The sequence below is a fragment of the Hypanus sabinus genome, chromosome 6 (assembly GCF_030144855.1).
Source record: "Hypanus sabinus isolate sHypSab1 chromosome 6, sHypSab1.hap1, whole genome shotgun sequence".
Lineage (NCBI taxonomy): Eukaryota > Metazoa > Chordata > Chondrichthyes > Myliobatiformes > Dasyatidae > Hypanus > Hypanus sabinus.
Window position 1 is genome coordinate 119192446 of NC_082711.1, and position 21349 is coordinate 119213794.

Here is a 21349-nt window from a genome sequence, read left to right on the forward strand (position 1 = left end):
GGAAACACACAGACGTGGACCTGAGGCCACATATACCCGTCACAGTACATTGGGGAAAGGGAAACACACAGAGGTGGACCTGAGGCCACATATACCCGTCGCAGTACATTGGGGAAAGGGAAACACAGAGGTGGACCTGAGGCCACATATACCCGTCCCAGTACATTGGGGAAAGGGAAACACATAGAGGTGGACCTGAGGCCACATATACCCGTCACAGTACATTGGGGAAAGGGAAACACACAGAGGTGGACCTTAGGCCAAGAGGTGGACCTGAGGCCACATATACTCGTCGCAGTACATTGTGGAAAGGGAAACACACAGAGGTGGACCTGAGGCCAAGAGGTGGACCTGAGGCCACATATACTCGTCGCAGTACATTGGGGAAAGGGAAACACAGAGAGGTGGACCTGAGGCCACATATACACGTCGCAGTACATTGGGGAAAGAGAAACACACAGAGGTGGACCTGAGGCCACATATACCCGTCACAGTACATCGGGGAAAGGGAAACACACAGAGGTGGACCTGAGGCCACATATACCCGTCACAGTACATCGGGGAAAGGGAAACACACAGAGGTGGACCTGAGGCCACATATACCAGTCACAGTACATTGGGGAAAGGGAAACACACAGAGGTGGACCTGAGGCCACATATACCCGTCACAGTACATTTGGGAAAGGGAAACACACAGAGGTGGACCTGAGGCCACATATACCCGTCACAGTACATCGGGGAAAGGGAAACACACAGAGGTGGACCTGAGACCACATATACCCATCACAGTACATCGGGGAAAGGGAAACACACAGAGGTGGACCTGAGGCCAGATATACCCGTCACAGTACATCGGGGAAAGGAAAACACACAGAGGTGGACCTGAGGCCACATATACCCGTCACAGTACACTGGGGAAAGGGAAACACACAGAGGTGGACCTGAGGCCACATCTACCCGTCACAGTACACTGGGGAAAGGGAAACACACAGAGGTGGACCTGAGGCCACATATACCCGTCACAGTACATTGGGGAAAGGGAAACACACTGAGGTGGACCTGAGGCCACATATACCCGTCACAGTACACTGGGGAAAGGGAAACACACTGAGGTGGACCTGAGGCCACATATACCCGTCACAGTACATTGGGGAAAGGGCAACACACAGAGGTGGACCTGAGGCCACATATACCCGTCAGAGTACACTGGGGAAAGGGAAGCACACAGAGGTGGACCTGACGCCACATATAACCGTCACAGTACATCGGGGAAAGGGAAACACAGAGGTGGACCTGAGGCCACATATTCCCGTCACAGTACATTGGGGAAAGGGAAACACACAGAGGTGGACCTGAGGCCACATATACCCGTCATAGTACACTGGGGAAAGGGAAACACACAGAGGTGGACCTGAGGACACATATACCCGTCACAGTACATTGGGGAAAGGGAAACACACAGAGGTGGACCTGAGGACACATATACCCATCGCAGTACATTGGGGAAAGGGAAACACAGAGGTGGACCTGAGGCCACATATACCCGTCACAGTACACTGGGGAAAGGGAAACACAGAGGTGGACCTGAGGCCACATATACCCGTCACAGTACATTGTGGAGAGGGAAACACACAGAGGTGGACCTGAGGCCACATATACCCGTCGCAGTACATTGGGGAAAGGGAAACACACAGAGGTGGACCTGAGGCCACATATACCCGTCGCAGTACATTGGAGAAAGGGAAACACACAGAGGTGGACCTGAGGCCACATATACCCGTCACAGTACATTGCGGAAAGGGAAACACACAGAGGTGGACCTGAGGCCACATATACCCGTCACAGTACATTGGGGAAAGGGAAACACACAGAGGTGGACGTCAGGTCACATATACCCGTCACAGTACATTGGGGAAAGGGAAACACACAGAGGTGGACCTGAGGCCACATATACCCGTCACAGTACATTGGGGAAAGGGAAACACACAGAGGTGGACATGAGGCCACATATACCCGTCACAGTACACTGGGGAAAGGGAAACACAGAGGTGGACCTGAGGCCACATAAACCCATCACAGTACATTGGGGAAAGGGAAACACACAGAGGTGGACCTGAGGCCACATATACCCGTCACAGTACACTGGGGAAAGGGAAATACAGAGGTGGACCTGAGGCCACATATACCCGTCACAGTACATTGGGGAAAGGGAAACACACAGACGTGGACCTGAGGCCACATATACCCGTCACAGTACATTGGGGAAAGGGAAACACACAGAGGTGGACCTGAGGCCACATATACCCGTCGCAGTACATTGGGGAAAGGGAAACACAGAGGTGGACCTGAGGCCACATATACCCGTCCCAGTACATTGGGGAAAGGGAAACACATAGAGGTGGACCTGAGGCCACATATACCCGTCACAGTACATTGGGGAAAGGGAAACACACAGAGGTGGACCTGAGGCCAAGAGGTGGACCTGAGGCCACATATACTCGTCGCAGTACATTGTGGAAAGGGAAACACACAGAGGTGGACCTGAGGCCAAGAGGTGGACCTGAGGCCACATATACTCGTCGCAGTACATTGGGGAAAGGGAAACACAGAGAGGTGGACCTGAGGCCACATATACACGTCGCAGTACATTGGGGAAAGAGAAACACACAGAGGTGGACCTGAGGCCACATATACCCGTCACAGTACATCGGGGAAAGGGAAACACACAGAGGTGGACCTGAGGCCACATATACCCGTCACAGTACATCGGGGAAAGGGAAACACACAGAGGTGGACCTGAGGCCACATATACCAGTCACAGTACATTGGGGAAAGGGAAACACACAGAGGTGGACCTGAGGCCACATATACCCGTCACAGTACATTTGGGAAAGGGAAACACACAGAGGTGGACCTGAGGCCACATATACCCGTCACAGTACATCGGGGAAAGGGAAACACACAGAGGTGGACCTGAGACCACATATACCCATCACAGTACATCGGGGAAAGGGAAACACACAGAGGTGGACCTGAGGCCAGATATACCCGTCACAGTACATCGGGGAAAGGAAAACACACAGAGGTGGACCTGAGGCCACATATACCCGTCACAGTACACTGGGGAAAGGGAAACACAGAGGTGGACCTGAGGCCACATCTACCCGTCACAGTACACTGGGGAAAGGGAAACACACAGAGGTGGACCTGAGGCCACATATACCCGTCACAGTACATTGGGGAAAGGGAAACACACTGAGGTGGACCTGAGGCCACATATACCCGTCACAGTACACTGGGGAAAGGGAAACACACTGAGGTGGACCTGAGGCCACATATACCCGTCACAGTACATTGGGGAAAGGGCAACACACAGAGGTGGACCTGAGGCCACATATACCCGTCACAGTACACTGGGGAAAGGGAAGCACACAGAGGTGGACCTGACGCCACATATAACCGTCACAGTACATCGGGGAAAGGGAAACACAGAGGTGGACCTGAGGCCACATATTCCCGTCACAGTACATTGGGGAAAGGGAAACACACAGAGGTGGACCTGAGGCCACATATACCCGTCGCAGTACATTGGGGAAAGGGAAACACACAGAGGTGGACCTGAGGCCACATATACCCGTCACAGTACATTGGGGAAAGGGAAACACACGGAGGTGGACCTGAGGCCACATATACCCGTCACAGTACATTGGGGAAAGGGCAACACACAGAGGTGGACCTGAGGCCACATATACCCGTCACAGTACATCGGGGAAAGGGAAACACAGAGGTGGACCTGAGGCCACATATACCCGTCACAGTACATTGGGGAAAGGGAAACACACAGAGGTGGACCTGAGGCCACATATACCCGTCGCAGTACATTGGGGAAAGGGAAACACACAGAGGTGGACCTGAGGCCACATATACCCGTCACAGTACATTGGGGAAAGGGAAACACACAGAGGTGGACCTGAGGCCACATATACCCGTCACAGTACATTGGGGAAAGGGAAACACACGGAGGTGGACCTGAGGCCACATATACCCGTCACAGTACATTCGGGAAAGGGAAACACACAGAGGTGGACCTGACGCCACATATACCCGTCACAGTACATCGGGGAAAGGGAAACACAGAGGTGGACCTGAGGCCACATATACCCGTCACAGTACACTGGGGAAAGGGAAACACAGAGGTGGACCTGAGGCCACATATACCCATCACAGTACACTGGGGAAAGGGAAACACACAGAGGTGGACCTGAGGCCACATATACCCGTCACAGTACATCGGGGAAAGGGAAACACACAGAGCTGGACCTGAGGCCACATATACCCGTCACAGTACCCTGGGGAAAGGGAAACACACAGAGGTGGACCTGAGGCCACATATACCCGTCACAGTACATTGGGGAAAGGGAAACACACAGAGGTGGACCTGAGGCCACATATACCCGTCGCAGTACATTGGGGAAAGGGAAACACACAGAGGTGGACCTGAGGCCACATATACCCGTCACAGTACATTGGGGAAAGGGAAACACACAGAGGTGGACCTGAGGCCACATATACCCGTCGCAGTACATCGGGGAAAGGGAAACACACAGAGGTGGACCTGAGGCCACATATACCCGTCACAGTACATCGGGGAAAGGGAAACACACAGAGGTGGACCTGAGGCCACATATACCCGTCACAGTACATCGGGGAAAGGGAAACACACAGAGGTGGACCTGCGGCCACATATACCCGTCACAGTACATCGGGGAAAGGGAAACACACAGAGGTGGACCTGAGGCCACATATACCCGTCACAGTACACTGGGGAAAGGGAAACACACAGAGGTGGATGGCGCTTGTTGACACAGGCACCCAGCACACGATGATCCCAGGCAATCCTGCCTTATGGAGGGGTACGGACATGCAGATAGAGGGATCGGGGGGCTCCCTGTTGCCAGCTAGGGAGGTCACCCTTTGCCTAGCCATAGGCAACCATTCCCCCAGATGTGTACAAGTCCTTATTGCCTCCTCCCCAGAATGTATCCTCGGGATCAATGTTTTAAATGGACAATCACTTGAAACAAACAGGGGCAAGTTCACCTTCGGCATCGCGCGAGCCACTGTTGTCATCGGGGCAGCTAAGTGGGAGCAAATTGTTATTCCCCCTCCCTCCAAGATCATCTGTAACAGTCAGTCCAGAGTGCCGGGCGGGGGGGGGTGCCAAGAAATCGCAGACTCCATTCAAGCCCTGTTACGGGAGGGAATTATTAGAACCGCTGCCTCGCCTTTCAATAGCCCCAATTGGCCCGTCCGTAAGAGGAACGGCTCCTGGCAGATGACCGTTGATTATTGGCAATTGAACAAGGCTGCACCCCCCCTCGCCGCCACTGTACCTGACATTGTCACCCTTATTGAAGACATCGCAGGTCGACCCATGAGCTGGTACGGCTGCTGCTTTCCAGCATATCTGGTGCCCCTCATCCACCCCCTGAATGACCTTGGGGAGCATCCGGCAAACAGCGGCCACCGGGACAAGAGGGCCATTACAGAGGCAGAGAGGTTCTGGATGATAGCCTTTCCCAGTTATGGTACGGCCCGGCTGTCCCGGGAGGTGACCCAGATGGCCAGTGTACTCGAGACTCTGGCCAACGAGACGGCAGTGGCACTGCAACACACGGAGGATGCCCTCACCCGAACGGCGACAGAACTGACAGCTGTCAGGATGGTCGCCCTGCAGAACCGAATGGCACTGGACTACCTGCTCGCTGCTGATGGTGGAACGTGTGCAGTGGTTGGTAAGGAATGTTGTACCTTTATCCCTGATGAGTCCAGCAACATCACCCACTTGGCCGCTCACATTCGGGACTCGGTGGCTAAAATTCAAAAATCAAGGGACCAGCTCCTCCAGCACAACACCTCATGGGGCAATTGGTGGCCGTTTGAGTCCCTAGAGGGGTGGTGGGCAACTGTCATTCACTGCTCCATCGCACTCATTCTTGTACTCATAGCCATTTCTATACTATGTTGCGCATGCCAGATGATTAAGAGTGTCTCTGCATTTACTTAGCTGCTGAAAATTGGTTATTTCTGGTATATGTGATATTGTTCCACCCTCTTATGTGTGTTGGCTACGTGATGCGTCTTCCGAGGGGTGGAGTGTATCCAGAGATACCGACCACGTGACAGACGCACTGCCACCTGGCTGGTCGGAGGACACACCACACGCCAATCAACATTTGGTCCCTCCCAACTAATCAATGCACAACTAAATTATTGGTCACCTTAATTGGATTATCTCACCTAGCCCCATGCTATAAAAGGTGAGACTTGTGCCTGGCTCGCTCTCTCTTACAGACCACCTTATTGAAGGTAAGTGCATTGATTTATGTTTGGGAAGGTCTATCGTTTGTCCTGGTAAGGGAGCCGCAGCTATCCAAGGTCAAGCGGGATAGCTGTCATAGTGCTTTTCCCTTGTTCTTTGTTTGTGTAACCGTACCCTGTCCCCTCACCGCTTTCTGTGTATTGTACAGCCGACCTGACCTTCCCCACACATGTTAACCCTACGCGCTTTTTGATAGAATATTGTAGTTACTTGTGTTGACCCAACTTCCTCTTGTAAATATTTTTTTTATTATTAAAACTGTGTGTGTCCAGACCTCTACTGTTGAGACTCAAAGAACCAGTTAATTTTCAATCACAGCAGGTAGTAACTTTACTTCAAAAACATTCCAGGGGATAGTTAGAATTGAGAGCTAAACACATTGTGTCTCCTTTGACCCTACTCAGAGAGCAATGGTCAGATCAGAATGTAAGTCTGAGCGTGCCTAGTTATGTTTTGGAATTCAGAGACAGAATTAACAAGGCTTGTGACCTTGTAAAGCAGAATTTACAGCACTCTCAGATAAACATGAAACAGTGGTATGACAAGAGAGCGAGGGAACGGAGATATCGTTTTGGGGAAAGGGTCCTGGTGCTGTTCCCCCTCCTTACCAATCCCCTTCAAGCGAGATTTAGTGGGCCATATGAAATAATGAAGAAAATTGATTTTTTGAATTATGTTATTAGAACTCCTGATCGATGGACAAAGGCTACACAGCTCATCCACGTAAATATGATCAAGCGTTATCATGACCCTGAACCTGCATATGTGAGTACTGTTATGACAACAGAGGAGATTGTGGTGTCTGGTACTGGGATACCTGAAAAACAACTGAAGAGTTTAATTAACAAGTATAAAGATTTATTCCCTGACATTCCAAGATCATGTACAGCTGCGGTTCATGGCATAATTGCAGATAAAGTTGATCCCACTAAGCAACACCCTTACAGAATTAACCAAGGCAAAGATAAAATGGTTGAACAAGAAATTGAATACATGCTAACAGCCAACATAATTCGGCCAACCTCTTCAGACTGGGCATCGCCTTGTGTGATTGTCCCTGAGTCGGATGGGATTATGAGATTCTGTACTGATTACAGAAAAGTTAATGCAGTAACTAAGACAGATGTTTATCCCATCCCAAGGGTGGATGACTGTATTGACAGAGTGGGGAAGGCTAAATACCTTACAAAGATTGACCTGTTGAAAGGTTACAGGTGTGTTCCTTTGACAGAAAGGGCTAAAGAAATATCTGCATTCGTGACACCATCTGGGTTGTATGAGTACAATATTTTACCCTTTGGGATGAAAAATGCTTCAGGGATGTTCCAAAGGATGATGAATTCTGTGATTCAAGGTTTAGAAAATACAGGGGCTTATATTGATGATTTGGTTGTATGGGAAGAGCATTTCTCAACAGTAGAGAAACTTTTTGAAAGGCTGTCCAAGGCAAATCTCACTGTGAACCTTGCTAAAGGTGAATTTGGCCACAGCACTGTCATGTATCTTGGCTATGTAGTAGGCCAGGGCTGACTGGCACCTGTGCAGGCCAAGGTTCAGGTTATTGCTGAGGTTCATGTTCTGACAGGCAAGAAAACGTTAAGGTTTTTGGGAATGATTGGGTATTACCGTAAGTTCTGTGAGAACTTCGCAGACATTGCTCTCCCCCTAAGGAAACTCCTAGGGAAGAGTGAAAGATTTGTGTGGACTGACCTTTGCCAAGAGGCACTTGACCATCAGAGGAATTACGCCACAGTTGAAAAAGAGTTGCTAGCACTCATTTCAGCATTGCAACATTTCAATGTCTACATATGTCCTGCACAGAAACCACTTGTGGTTTACACTAACCATAATCCATTGGTGTTTCTGAGTAAAATGAAGGATAAGAATAGAAAGTTACTTAACTGGAGTCTGATCTTGCAAGAGTATGACATGGAAATAGACCATGTGAAAGGTACCGACAATATTATAGCTGACTGTTTGTCTAGATCGGGGGTCGGCAACCTGCGGCTCCCGAGCCATTTGTGGCTCTTTCACCTCTGTGCTGCGGCTCCCTGTGGCTTTGGGAAATAATTGGTCAGTATTTAATTAAAATGTATTTTATGTTAGTTTGTTAGCTTTTGAAATGTAATTATGGTGATCTTGTACAACCTAAGTGTAGCGACACATTTCCTGCCACATCCGAAACGGCTCACAATTAGCCAGCATTCCGGCTAAGGGAGATAGCCTACGGGGGTTTGTGAGTACGCGTCTTTTGCAGCATCTGCGTCCATGGGGGCTGGGTTGAGGGAGGCTTAAAAGCAAGGCTGTTTAGTTCGAATAAAGCTATCTTTGACTGCAGTTTACTGACACCGCTACAACGTGTTTTTATCGCTGGCTGTCCAGACGGAAGGTGCTGAAACGCTTTGTCGCGTGTCTGGAAGAAGTGAAAACTTTCCTGGGCAGCAAAGGGCTCACCTTTCCTGAGCTGGAACAGCCAGAGTGGCTGGAAAAGCTACACTTCATGGTAGACATGACAGCGCACCTGAACACGCTGAACACAGCTCTTCAGGGGAAAGGACGTACAGCCCTGCACATGTTGGAGGATGTTTTGGCATTCGAGCGCAAGTTGACAGTGCTTGCCAGAGATTTACAGAAAGGCACTTTGTCTCACTTCCCCAATTTGAGAGAGTTCAAACAAGGTCACGACATGATAATTTCGGAGTATTTACATTCTGCAATCATCGCAATGCAAACATCGTTTGGGAAACGCTTCTGTGAGTTCAGAGAGGAAAAAAACACATTATCCTTCCCGGTCACTCCCTTAAGCATCGATCCTTCCCTACTGATCACGACTGCATTGGCAGGTGTGAGTCAACCTGATCTTGAGATGGAACTGGCCGACATAGCCGACAAAGACATATGGGTGTCCAAGTTTAGACGCTTGACAGCAGACCTTGAAGATGTTGCCCGTCAGAAGGCCGTTCTTGCTCAGAAACACAAATGGAGTGATATTGAAAACCTCACAGATGACAGCTTGCGATCCTGTGTAAAGATGAAGGTGACATCATACAGCCCTGATGTGCAGATGCTGTGCGCTGAGGTCCAGGAGCAGAAATCCCATTAACCAAGTATGATAAATATTTTAATTGCCTATTATTTTACTTATATTCATATTTTTTCATTGTTCAGTGAAATAGTCCTTTCATTTTTCAGGATGACAGCTGGCTGACGTTATTTTTGGTTTGCTGCTGGCGGAAAATTTAAGTTCGGCGTTTTTCATAAATACAAGAAGGACTCAAATAGACATTGAATATTTTACTTAAAAGTAACTTTCAACCCAACGTCTTTTTTTCGGAGTTCAAAATGTTTTTGTTGCATGCAGAAATGTAATTTCGTTTTCTCTGCAGGAGTTCATCAATTTCATAAATGCAACACATTATAGTTTGTTTATACATAGCATAAAGGCAAAAAAAACGTTGTATGCAGTGTTATTTCATTTTAAATGTCAAACGGGTTTTGCGGCTCCCAGTGTTTTCTTTTCTGTGGGAAACGGGTCCAAGTGGCTCTTTCAGTGGTAAAGGTTGCTGACCCCTGGTCTAGATGTTAAGTTTGAGTTTGTAATGCTTTGCTATGTTACCTGATAATTACACATGTATTGCTTTAAGCTGTATAATCAATAGTTAAGACAAAAATCTTGCTGTTTCATCAAAAATTTTCTTAAAAGGAGAGAGGTGTGACGAGATCTGAAGGATTATTCTAAAGTGAACTGTTCCTTTAACAAGAGAGAGAGGGAGCAAACAGCTTGTGTGCTAATTCAACAGCAGAGAGAGAGAAAGTCTGTGAGTTGCCTTGGAAACTGAACAGCGGAGTTATATGATGGACAGCTGGTGTTCCGCACTGGAATTATATACAAGGTCAGATGACTTTTTTTAATCAGACACACAAGAGACACACGACTCCAGAGGCAAGGAAGATACTGGTGCGCTTTGTGTGCCCACGACAAGGGTGGGGTTTTTGCTCACAGTGTGGACTAAGGAGTGACCGGTGGAACGCTTTCGGTACGTTTAACACTGGCCTGGGTTGATAGCATTACAGTGGAAATGGTTCCCTTTCTGTTGTCCCAAGTGGTGACTTTAAATAACATTCAGAAGCAGGAGGACGATGTGGAGGATCGGCATTGGGAAGACAAACCCACCACTCTATCTCTCTCTCTCTCCAACTCTACTCAAATCAAGTTCCAGAACTGAACACATTACTCACCATATCACTGTAAGACTGAATCACCAAACCTCCTGAGCTGGGAAGCTTGCGAACTTTATTTACTCACTTATATATGCATATACTCTGCTAAAATGTTTACCTTATCTTGTTTTATATTTATTCGCATAGTTACTAATAAAATAGAGTTTATAATGGAAGACTCAGACTCCAGGTGTGTCCATTTCTGCTGGTTCATTTTAACCCGTTACAGGGTACGTAACACTCCCTGTGCCATGTGCTAGTGAAGCTAGAAATAGGAAGATAATGCAGCTATATACATGGCTAAAGAGATGGTGCAGGAGGGAGGGCTTCATGTTTCTGGACAATTGGGCTTTGTTCCAGGGAAGGTGGGACCTGTTCCGACGTGATGGTTTGTACCTGAACTGGAAGGGGACGAGCATCCTTGCAGGAAGGTTTGCTAGTGCTGCTCGGGGGGGGGGGGTTTAAACTAGGTTTTCAGGGGGTGGGGAACCAGAGTGTTAGAGCAGATAGTGAGGTGGAAGAGGATAAAGGTCATGCGAGGACTGCTTGTGTGGATAGAAATCAAAGCTTTGTATGTGATAGAATTGCCTTCATGTACCAAACTGAAGAGACTGGGGAAGAGGCATCTGGCTCTCAAATAGAGAAAGATAGGAGACAGCGTGTGAGGAGGATAGGCAGGTGATAGAGAAGGGATGCGCTCAGACTGAAGGTTTGAGATGTATCTACTTTAACGCAAGGAATGTTCTGAACAAAGCGGATGAGCTTAGATTGTGGATCAGTACTTAGAGATATGATTTGGTGACCATGACAGAGAATTGGATGGCTCAGGGACAGGAAAGTTTACTTCAAGTGCCGGGTTTTAGATGTTTCAGAAAGGACAGGGAGGGAAGCAAAAGTGGTGGGGGCGTGGCACTGTTGATCAGAGATAGTGTCATGGCTGTAGAAAAGGTGGACGTCCTGGAGGGATAGTTTACGGAGTCTCTGTGGGTGGAGATTAGGAACAAGAAAGGGACAATAACTTTACTGAGTGTTTTTTATAGGCCACCCAATAGTAACAGGGATATAGAGGAGCAGGTAGGTAAACAGATCCTGGAAAGGTGTAATAATAACAGAGTTGTTGTGATGGGAGATTTAAATTTCCCAAATATCAATTGGCATCTCCCTAGAGCAAGGGGTTTAGATGGAGTAGAGTTTGTTATGTGTGTTCAGGAAGGTTTCTTGAAACAATATGTAGATAAACCTACAAGAGGAAAGGCTGCATTTGATTTAGTATTGGGAAAATAACCTGGTTAGGTGTCAGATCTCTCAGTGGGAGAGCAGTTTGGAGTTAGTATTCATAATTCTATCTCCCTTACCATAGCATTGGAGAGTGTTACACCTGTGCCCAACTCTGAGGGGCCGAAGGGTCCAAAGTAGCCCCCTCCTTTTTGAGAATCGCAAGATCGCTATTAATTCAGGTCAGGAGACCCAGGAAATGAGAGAGAGACGTTTGGAATGTCCTGGCCCTCAGCGATACAAAGCCACGGATAACGGCCATTGTCTCTTGGAGAAGGAATTGTATATTGAGTACTGTACTTCATGGAAGCCCTCAGGGAATGATCAAAGGGGGTTTGTGGAGGGATTGCATCATCCCAACATCTGAGACCCTGTGAGTCAGGATAAAAGAGGGTCTGGGGAACAACCCCTTGAGACGCACCAGGAGAAACGCTAGAAATCCCGTGACAGCGTTTAATAGCGACAGCCGGTGGGGCTCGCGTGTGTCCTTTTCCTTGGCCTAGGAATTGGCGGGCGTCCACGGAGAGGCTTAGCTAAAGGACCGGCTACAAAAACAGAACTCTGGAAGGATCGACATCATAAAAAGGAAAAGCCGGCAAGTTTAAAACATCTGTCTCTCTTGACTCCACCCAAAGGGTTGCCTTCCCCTTTAACACACTTTGCAGCAACACCACCCACTGCTCTTTGGGCCACTTCTGATTCACTGACACCTTTTCAAAAATCAAGAAATAACTATCAACATCCGTCTCCTCGAACGGAGGTACTAACCTCAACTCCTGACTAACATTAAACCGCTCCTCTCGGTCTGACCCTTGAACTCTTTGCTCTTGCCTTAACTTCTCCATATCTAAGTCATGTTGCCTCTGTTTCTCTGCCTCCCTCTCCTTGTCAGCTGCTTCCAGCTGTTTTAACTGAATTTCATGCTCTCTTTGTTTCTCGGCTCTGCCCGGCTCTTTTTTCACCTCTAACTCCTTTAGCTGGAGCTCATGCTCCTGTTTCACCTCTAACTCCTTTAGTTGGAGCACATGCTCCCTTTGTTTGTCGGCTCTTTCTTTCTCCTTCTCAGCTGCTTCCAGCTGCTTTAACTTAATTGCATGTTCCAACCTTAATTTCTCCAACTCTAACTGAGCCATCCCACTGGCTGGTGCCTTTTCCGGGATATTTTCCAATACCTCAGCTGCGAACACATTCTTCTCAATATAATACTGAGTTATGGCCCTTCGCACCTCCCGCTTTTTGATTGACAACCTCACCTCTGCGAGGTTTAGACCCTTCGCCATATTTACCAAGTCTGATTTGGTGGCCGCCTCTAGCGCCTCCAGAGTTGGGTTTTCTATAAATCCATTCACGTCCATCTTTGCTGGTTTCCCGTCTGGCTACCCGCGTAACCAGATCCAAGTTTGGACTTACAAGCCCGATTCACTGGCCTCCCAATTTGGTGTCAAATCTTGAGACAAGAACCCCAATTGTTACGTACCCCGTAACTGGGTAACTTACCAGCAAAAATAGAGAGGTCCGTTGAAGTCTGATGGTACTATTTTTAACAGTATTTATTGGTAAAAATACACAAAAATAATATCAATGCAAACATACAGATAATATACGTCGTCAATACTAACTCTAACAGTACGGGTATAATAATAATCAATAAGAAATAGCTCTATCGTTGTCTAGGGGATAATGTATTGTCCGATGGAAATATAAAATTCATAAGCTCATTCAAGCTGTAGGCTGCAGCCTTTGGTTGGAGTCAAGAGAGAAAGTTAAACTTGCCCATTCCTTTTATGAGGTCAATCCTTCGAGAGTCGGTGCGGCTGATTTCCTTTGTTGTTAGCTAAAACCGTTCTTTTGTGGCAAGACCCACCAATTCCGAGGCAAATGGAAAAGGACGCACATGGACCTTCCACCGGCTTTCGCTATTACGCTGTTACAGGAGTTCTAGCATTTCTTCTGGTGCGTCTGAAGGGCTGTTCCCACAGACCCTCTTTTATCCTGACTCACAGGGTCTCAGATGTCAATCAGGTTGGGGTGATGCAATCCCTCCACCACCCCCCCCCCCCTCGGTTCATTGCCTGGGAGCTTCGATGCATCATACAGGAATCAATACACAATTCCATCTCCAAGAGACAATAGCCGTTATCAATGGTTCCGCCTTTCGGAGGCCAGGACACATTTCAAACTCTTTGTGGATTGTGCATGTCTTTCTCTCATCTCCTGGGTCTCCTGACCTGACTTAATAGGGATCTTGCGATTCTCAAAAAGGAGGGGGCTACTTTGCACCCTTCGGCCCCTCAGAGTTGTGGCACATTCGTAACAAAAGTAAAGGAGGCCATTCTCCGGACTTACGAATTGGTACCTGAAGCGTATAGACAAAAGTTCAGAAATTTATAGAAAGGGTGGAATCAGACGTATACCGAGTTTGCCTATGAGAAGGGTGTGCTCTTGGATCATTGGTGTGCAGCAGAAATAGTGGAAGAGGATTTTTGGCATCTCAGGGAGTTAATTCTGATTGAGGAATTTAAAGGTTGTGTTTTGGAGGATATCCGGATGTATTTGAATGAGAAGCCGAATAAGTCCATCTCCGAATTTGCTAGGTTCGCAGATGAATATCACAACTCACAAGACAAAGTTTTCCTCGAATAAAAGTTCCCAGAGAGACTGTGGGAATGATCGAGAAAGCCCACCAGCTGAGGCAGAGGTCCCGCCGGGAGCTAGTGGTAAGGTCGAGGGGGAAAGGCCAGACGGCCAGAGATTTCCGGGTTTGACCTGTTTTAATTGTGGAAAGAGGGGACATATTGCATCTAGGTGCTTTGCTCGGAGGAAGGAGACAGGAAAAGGGAAAGCAGCAGTCCCTATTGGATGTGCCGTGGTAATCAGTAAATCGACAAGAGAGCCCCGGGTAGACAGAGTACGAGAAGGGTCTGAGACTTGTATGCCAAACGGAACCATGTCTGTGAGGGAGGGTGACCCACCAGTTCCCGTGCAGATCTGGAGAGACAGGGGCGTTGAACTGTCACTGATTAGCAGTAAGGTACTGGATTTTGGTCGCAAGACGGGAATGGTAGCTGTAAAAGGAATAGGCAAAGGGACGGAAATGGTGCCCTTGCATAGGATCATTATGAATTGTGAGCTGGTATCTGGACCAGTTGAAATGGGGGTGCGATCAGAATTCCCGAGAACTGACGCAGACGTCCTTCTGGGTAATGATTTAGCCGGTGGTAAGGTTTGGTCAGCAATGAAGCTGACGAGCCAGCCCGTGCGTGTTGCGGTCCCACCCCTAGATTCCAAGATCTATCCCGCATGCGCGGTCACTCTCAGCATGTTGAGAGAGGCAGCTGAGAACGAGAGCAGTTTAAATCCGGCCAGTATCGATTTGGCCGAGACGGTTTTACCGACCCTGTACCACGAGGGTTTAGAGGGTGGTAAAATGAAGAGTAGTAAAGTGAAAGAGAGTAAGGGAGAGGTGGCAGACCTGCCCTTAGCGAGGAGAAAAGTTCTAGAGGCAGGAAATAAAGATGAGAGACAGATAAAGCTGCTAAAAGGTCCAGGGTTGGACATGGATGATCTGTCTGGGGTGGCAGAATTGTTTGAAGTGGAAAATTCTAAAGGTGTCCCCGATAATGAAATGAGGACAGTCCGAGATGAAAAGGGTGCCCTTACCTTGAAGAAGTCTGTTGGGTTGGCAGATGAGGTTGTTTCAGCCCTTCGGGGTGAGTTTACTCTGGAAGGGAGTTGCCCAGAGAGTAGTTGGGAGGATCAGGGGAATTTAGAATTTGAACCGGGTATGGGTATTGAAAGCCTGGAAGAGGCAAATGTCCCATATGAGTGTGTCCAAGATATGGATGCACGTGGTACTGAACCTAGTAATGGAGCTCAGAAAAAGTCTGAGGTATTTGATTCAGTTGAAAAGGAATGCAGTCCTTGTGGGTCAGATGGACCTGGTTCAGTGAAGAAAGGGTTAACCTTGGTAATAGTGGGAAGTGAGAGTTCCCAGGTGTTTGTGCTCGAAGGTGTGTTCAAAGTTAGCGAGGAGGTCAAAGGTGGTGAGATGAATATTATTATTGAAGGAAAAGGGAAATATGTAGTTCCCAAATTGAATGAAGAAAATTTAAAGGCTGGACTGATATCAGAAGCAACAACCAGGCAACAGGGACAATGGCTTGGTACCACAAAGCCTGTGAATCAATTACAGATTGAGTTGGAAGGTAAAGGGGCCCCACACGCTATTGTTATTCCAGAGTGTGGTGTGAAAAGGCAGAATTTGAAATGCTGTTTGAACAAAGAGTTTAAACTGAAAACTAATAGCCTGAAGGGTCCCGAAGAGAAAACTAGCAACTTGTGTAAAATTAAAGAATTGGGTGGAAATTCAGCAGATGGTCTAAGTTTGGAACACATTATTGATAAGATAACTCCTATGGAAGGAGTGGACGAAAGCCTATTTCGCCAGGGTGCACAAGCTCCCCACGTGGGAATTAACTGGAAAAGAGGCGAGGGTTAATGGGACGCTATTTTTAAATAGCGGAAGCTGGTTTTAAGGGATTTCGACAAAGCATGTGAATAATAAAAGACAACCCCCATGGAAGCCTGCCTGTTAAGTTTGAAAGCAGCATAAAGATTAGTATTTGCATGAATTTTTGTAGTATACACGTAAGCTAAGATCACAACTCTTTAGTTTTGTTGCTAAAGAAAAATAAGACCTAAAAATAGGAGGTTATTAAATTGGAGTCTGATGCTACAAGACTTTAGTAAGGTACAAGATGATAAGATATTAAAGGAAGTGACAATGCAATCGGTAACCATCTAGATACTGAATTGAATGTATAACTGTATTACTCTGTAGAAAAAAAAAACTTTGGTATTGTGTTAGATTCTAAAATCCTGTAAGACTCTGTATTACTTCGTTTTTTTCTGATGGTAAAAAACGTGTTGAAGAAAGGCGGGGTTACGCTTGTGCCCCCCCCCCCTCCTTTTTGAGAATTGCGAGATCGCTATTAAGTCAGGTCAGAAGACCCAGGAAATGAGAGAGAGACGTTTGGAATGTCCTGGCCCCCAGCGATACAAAGCCACGGAACAGGTCATTGTCTCTTGGAGACGGAATTGTGTATTGAGTACTGTGCTTCGTGGAAGCCCTCAGGCAACGTGGGCTGGTTAGGGGATGGCATCATTCCACCCTGAGTGACATCTGAGACCCTGTGAGTCAGGATAAAAGAGGGTCTGGGGAACAGCCCCTTCAGAAGCACCAGAAGAAATGCTAGAACTCCTGTAACAGCGTAATAGCGAAAGCCGGTGGAAGGTCCACGTGCGTCCTTTTCCATTTGCCTCGGAATCGGTGGGCCTTTACCACGGAAGCACGGCTTTAGCTAACCACAAAGGGGAAACCAGTCCCCAACGACTCTCGAAGGATTGACATCATAAAAGGAATGGGCAAGTTTTAAAACTCCGTCTCTCCCTCCAAACAAAAGCTGCAGCTTGAATGAATTAGGTGACTTTTATATTTCCATCGGACAATACATTATCCCCTAGACAACGATAGAGCTATTTCTTATTGGTTATTATTATACCCGCGCTTTTAGTTTTAGTGCGATATTATTTTCTGTATTTTTATCAATAAATACTGTTAAAAATAGTACCATCAGACTTCAACTCTCTATCTTTGTTGGTAAGTGACCCAGTTACGGGGTATGTAATATTTCAATTGTTCCAGCAGCTCGAGCCACACTGGACAGTCAAGGTGGTTCAGTTGTTCTGGCTGCTCGAGCCTCCCTGGACGGTCCATGTGGTTCAATTCCTCCAGCTGCTCCCGACGCGCAGGACAGTACAAGTGGTTCAATTGTTCTCTGCTCGAGCCTCACTGGACGGTCCAGGTGGTTTAATTGTTCTGTCTGCTCGAGCCTCACTGGACGGTCCAGGTGGTTTAATTGTTCCAGCTGCTCGAGCCTCACTGGATGGTCCAGGTGGTTTAATTGTTCCGTCTGCTCGAGCCTCACTGGACGGTCCAGGTGGTTTAATTGTTCCAGTTGATCGAGCCTCACTGGACAGTCCAGGTGGTTTAATTGTTCCAGCTGCTCGAGCCTCACTGGATGGTCCAGGTGGTTTAATTGTTCCGTCTGCTCGAGCCTCACTGGACGGTCCAGGTGGTTTAATTGTTCCAGTTGATCGAGCCTCACTGGACAGTCCAGGTGGTTTAATTGTTCTGTCTGCTCGAGCCTCACTGGACGGTCCAGGTGGTTTAATTGTTCCAGCTGCTCGAGCCTCACTGGACGGTCCAGGTGGTTTAATTGTTCTGTCTGCTCGAGCCTCACTGGACGGTCCAGGTGGTTTAATTGTTCTGTCTGCTCGAGCCTCACTGGACGGTCCAGGTGGTTTAATTGTTCTGTCTGCTCGAGCCTCACTGGACGGTCCAGGTGGTTTAATTGTTCCAGCTGCTCGAGCCTCACTGGACGGTCCAGGTGGTTTATTTGTTCTGTCTGCTCGAGCCTCACTGGACGGTCCAGGTGGTTTAATTGTTCTGTCTGCTCGAGCCTCACTGGACGGTCCAGGTGGTTTAATTGTTCTGTCTGCTCGAGCCTCACTGGACGGTCCAGGTGGTTTAATTGTTCTGTCTGCTCGAGCCTCACTGGACGGTCCAGGTGGTTTAATTGTTCCAGCTGCTCGAGCCTCACTGGATGGTCCAGGTGGTTTAATTGTTCTGTCTGCTCGATCCTCACTGGACGGTCCAGGTGGTTTAATTGTTCTGTCTGCTCGAGCCTCACTGGATGGTCCAGGTGGTTTAATTGTTCCAGCTGCTCGAGCCTCACTGGACGGTCCAGGTGGTTTAATTGTTCTGTCTGCTCGATCCTCACTGGACGGTCCAGGTGGTTTAATTGTTCTGTCTGCTCGAGCCTCACTGGACGGTCCAGGTGGTTTAATTGTTCCAGCTGCTCGAGCCTCACTGGACGGTCCAGGTGGTTTAATTGTTTTTAGCTGCTCGATCCTCACTGGACGGTCCAGGTGATTTAATTGTTTTTAGCTGCTCGAGCCTCACTGGACGTGTTAAACTCCATCCTGTCCTCTCTGGGCCAGTCACTTCACACTAAACCATCTGAATGTGGCCCTCTGTTGATTGGAGTTGGCCATGAATGTATCATCCCTGCTCTCTTGTGATACGCAAGCCAGGCAGTACGATATAAAGAGCCAGTTGTTACCCATGCAGCAGGCTCCCTGTCTCCACACAGCTGGTGAATACAAAACAATGGCAGGGACAGACTGATGCACCATCAATAACTCACACTGAGACGTAGGCGAGATATCGGCTTTTATTGACTGGAAGAAGGAACCAGGAGTGAGTGTCTATCATACAAGGTCCTGGAGACTGAGGCCGATCTTCAGGCCGCAGGTCTCCTTTATACAGGGGCCTGTGGGAGGAGCCACAGGAGCAGTCAGCAGGGGCGTGTCCCGACAGGCACATAGTTCACCACATTCACCCCCCCTTCGTTTGAAAAAGTCCTCATGTAGCGAAGGTTCTTACAAGTCAAGCCGATCAGGCGGTCGAATCTGTCGCTGCGATCTACGTAGCACCGGCTGTGACCGCATAGGTGCCGGCAACATTGGCGATTGCACAGGGGACGGGGGTTGCGCGTGTTCTTGCCCACTAGGCGCCGGTGATCCCTCATGCATGTGCGAGGCGCCTGGTATAAATGCGTACGAAACGCCCGGTATACAAGTGTCGTGAGGAGTCTGTGTAGGGCCTGGTGAGTACGGTGTCACCTCTGGTGCAGGGTTCACAGTTACCGGAGAGCCTTCAGGGTAGTGGTCTGCTGCACCTGCGGGTGCCAGGTCGCGGATGGAGACCGTGTCCTCCCGCCCATCAGGCAAGACCACGTAAGCATACTGGGGGTTCGCATGGAGAAGGTGAACCCTCTCCACCAGCGGGGAGTATTTATTGCTCCTCACATGTTTCCGGAGCAGCACTGGCCCCGGGGACGTCAGCCAAACTGGTAGGGTGGTCCCAGTGACAGACTTCCTGGGAAAAGAGAATAGGCGTTCGTGAGGGGTGGCATTGGTGGACGTACATAACAGAGAGCGGATAGAGTGCAGTGCCTCAGGGAGGACCTCCTGCCATCGAGAGACCGGCAACCCTTTGGACTTAAGGGCTAAAAGTGTGGCCTTCCACACTGTGGCATTCTCCCGCTCTACCTGGCCATTACCCCGGGGATTATAACTCGTGGTCCGACTGGTAGCAATGCCCCTAGCTAGCAAGTACTGGCGCAGCTCCTCACTCATAAAGGAGGACCCTCTATCACTGTGGATATAGCAGGGATACCCGAACAGAGTGAAGAGCTGGCGCAGGGCTTTTATGACGGACGTGGCAGTGGTGTCGGGGCAGGGGATGGCAAAGGGGAACCGTGAGAACTCGTCAATAACACTGAGAAAATAGACATTGCGGTCAGTGGAGGGAAGGGGGCCCTTAAAGTCAACACTCAGGCGTTCAAAAGGGCGGGTGGCCTTGACAAGTTGTGCCGTGTCAGGACAGTAGAAGTGCGGTTTGCACTCGGCACAAATTTGGCAGTCCCTGGTCATCGTCCTGATGTCCTCCAGGGAGTACGGCAGGTTCCGAGCTTTCACAAAATGTAAAATCGGGTGACCCCGGATGGCAAAGTTGTGCATGAAGGGCGTACAGCTGGTCGAGCTGTGTGCTAGCACATGTTCCCCGGGATAGGGCATCAGGGGGCTCATTGAGTCTGCCAGGCCGGTACAGGATATCATAGGTGTAGGTGGAGAGTTCTATCCTCCACCGCAAAATCTTATCATTTTTGATCTTGCCCCGCTGTTGGTTGCTGAACAGGAACGCAACCGAGCGCTGGTCGGTCAGCACAGTGAATCTTTTGCCAGCAAGATAGTGCCTCCAGTGCCTAACAGCCTCCACTATGGCCTGGGCTTCTTTCTCCACCGCGGAGTGCCGAATTTCAGAGCCTTGGAGGGTGCGAGAAAAGAATGCTACTGGTCTGCCTTCCTGATTAAGGGTAGCAGCCAGAGCGAAATCGGAGGCATCACACTCCACTTGGAAGGGAGCGGTCTCGTCCACTGCATGCATCGTAGCTTTGGCAATGTCCGCTTTAATGCAGTTGAAGGCCGCGCAGGCCTCAGCAGAGAGGGGAAACGAGGTAGACTTGACCAGGGGGCGAGCCTTGTCTGCGTAATGGGGGACCCATTGGGCGTAATAGGAAAAAAACCCCAGGCACCGTCTGAGGGCCTTGAGAGTGGTGGGAAGAGGGAGCTCTAACAGGGGGCGCATACGTTCGGGATCAGGCCCAATAACCCCGTTTTCCACGACATACCCAAGTATAGCAAGGCGGGTGGTACCAAAAACACACTTGTCCCTGTTATAAGTAAGGTTCAGAGCTGCGGCCACTTGGAGAAACCGTTGGAGGTTGGCATCGTGATCTGGCCTGTCATGACCACAGATGGTGATGTTATCCAGATAGGGAAATG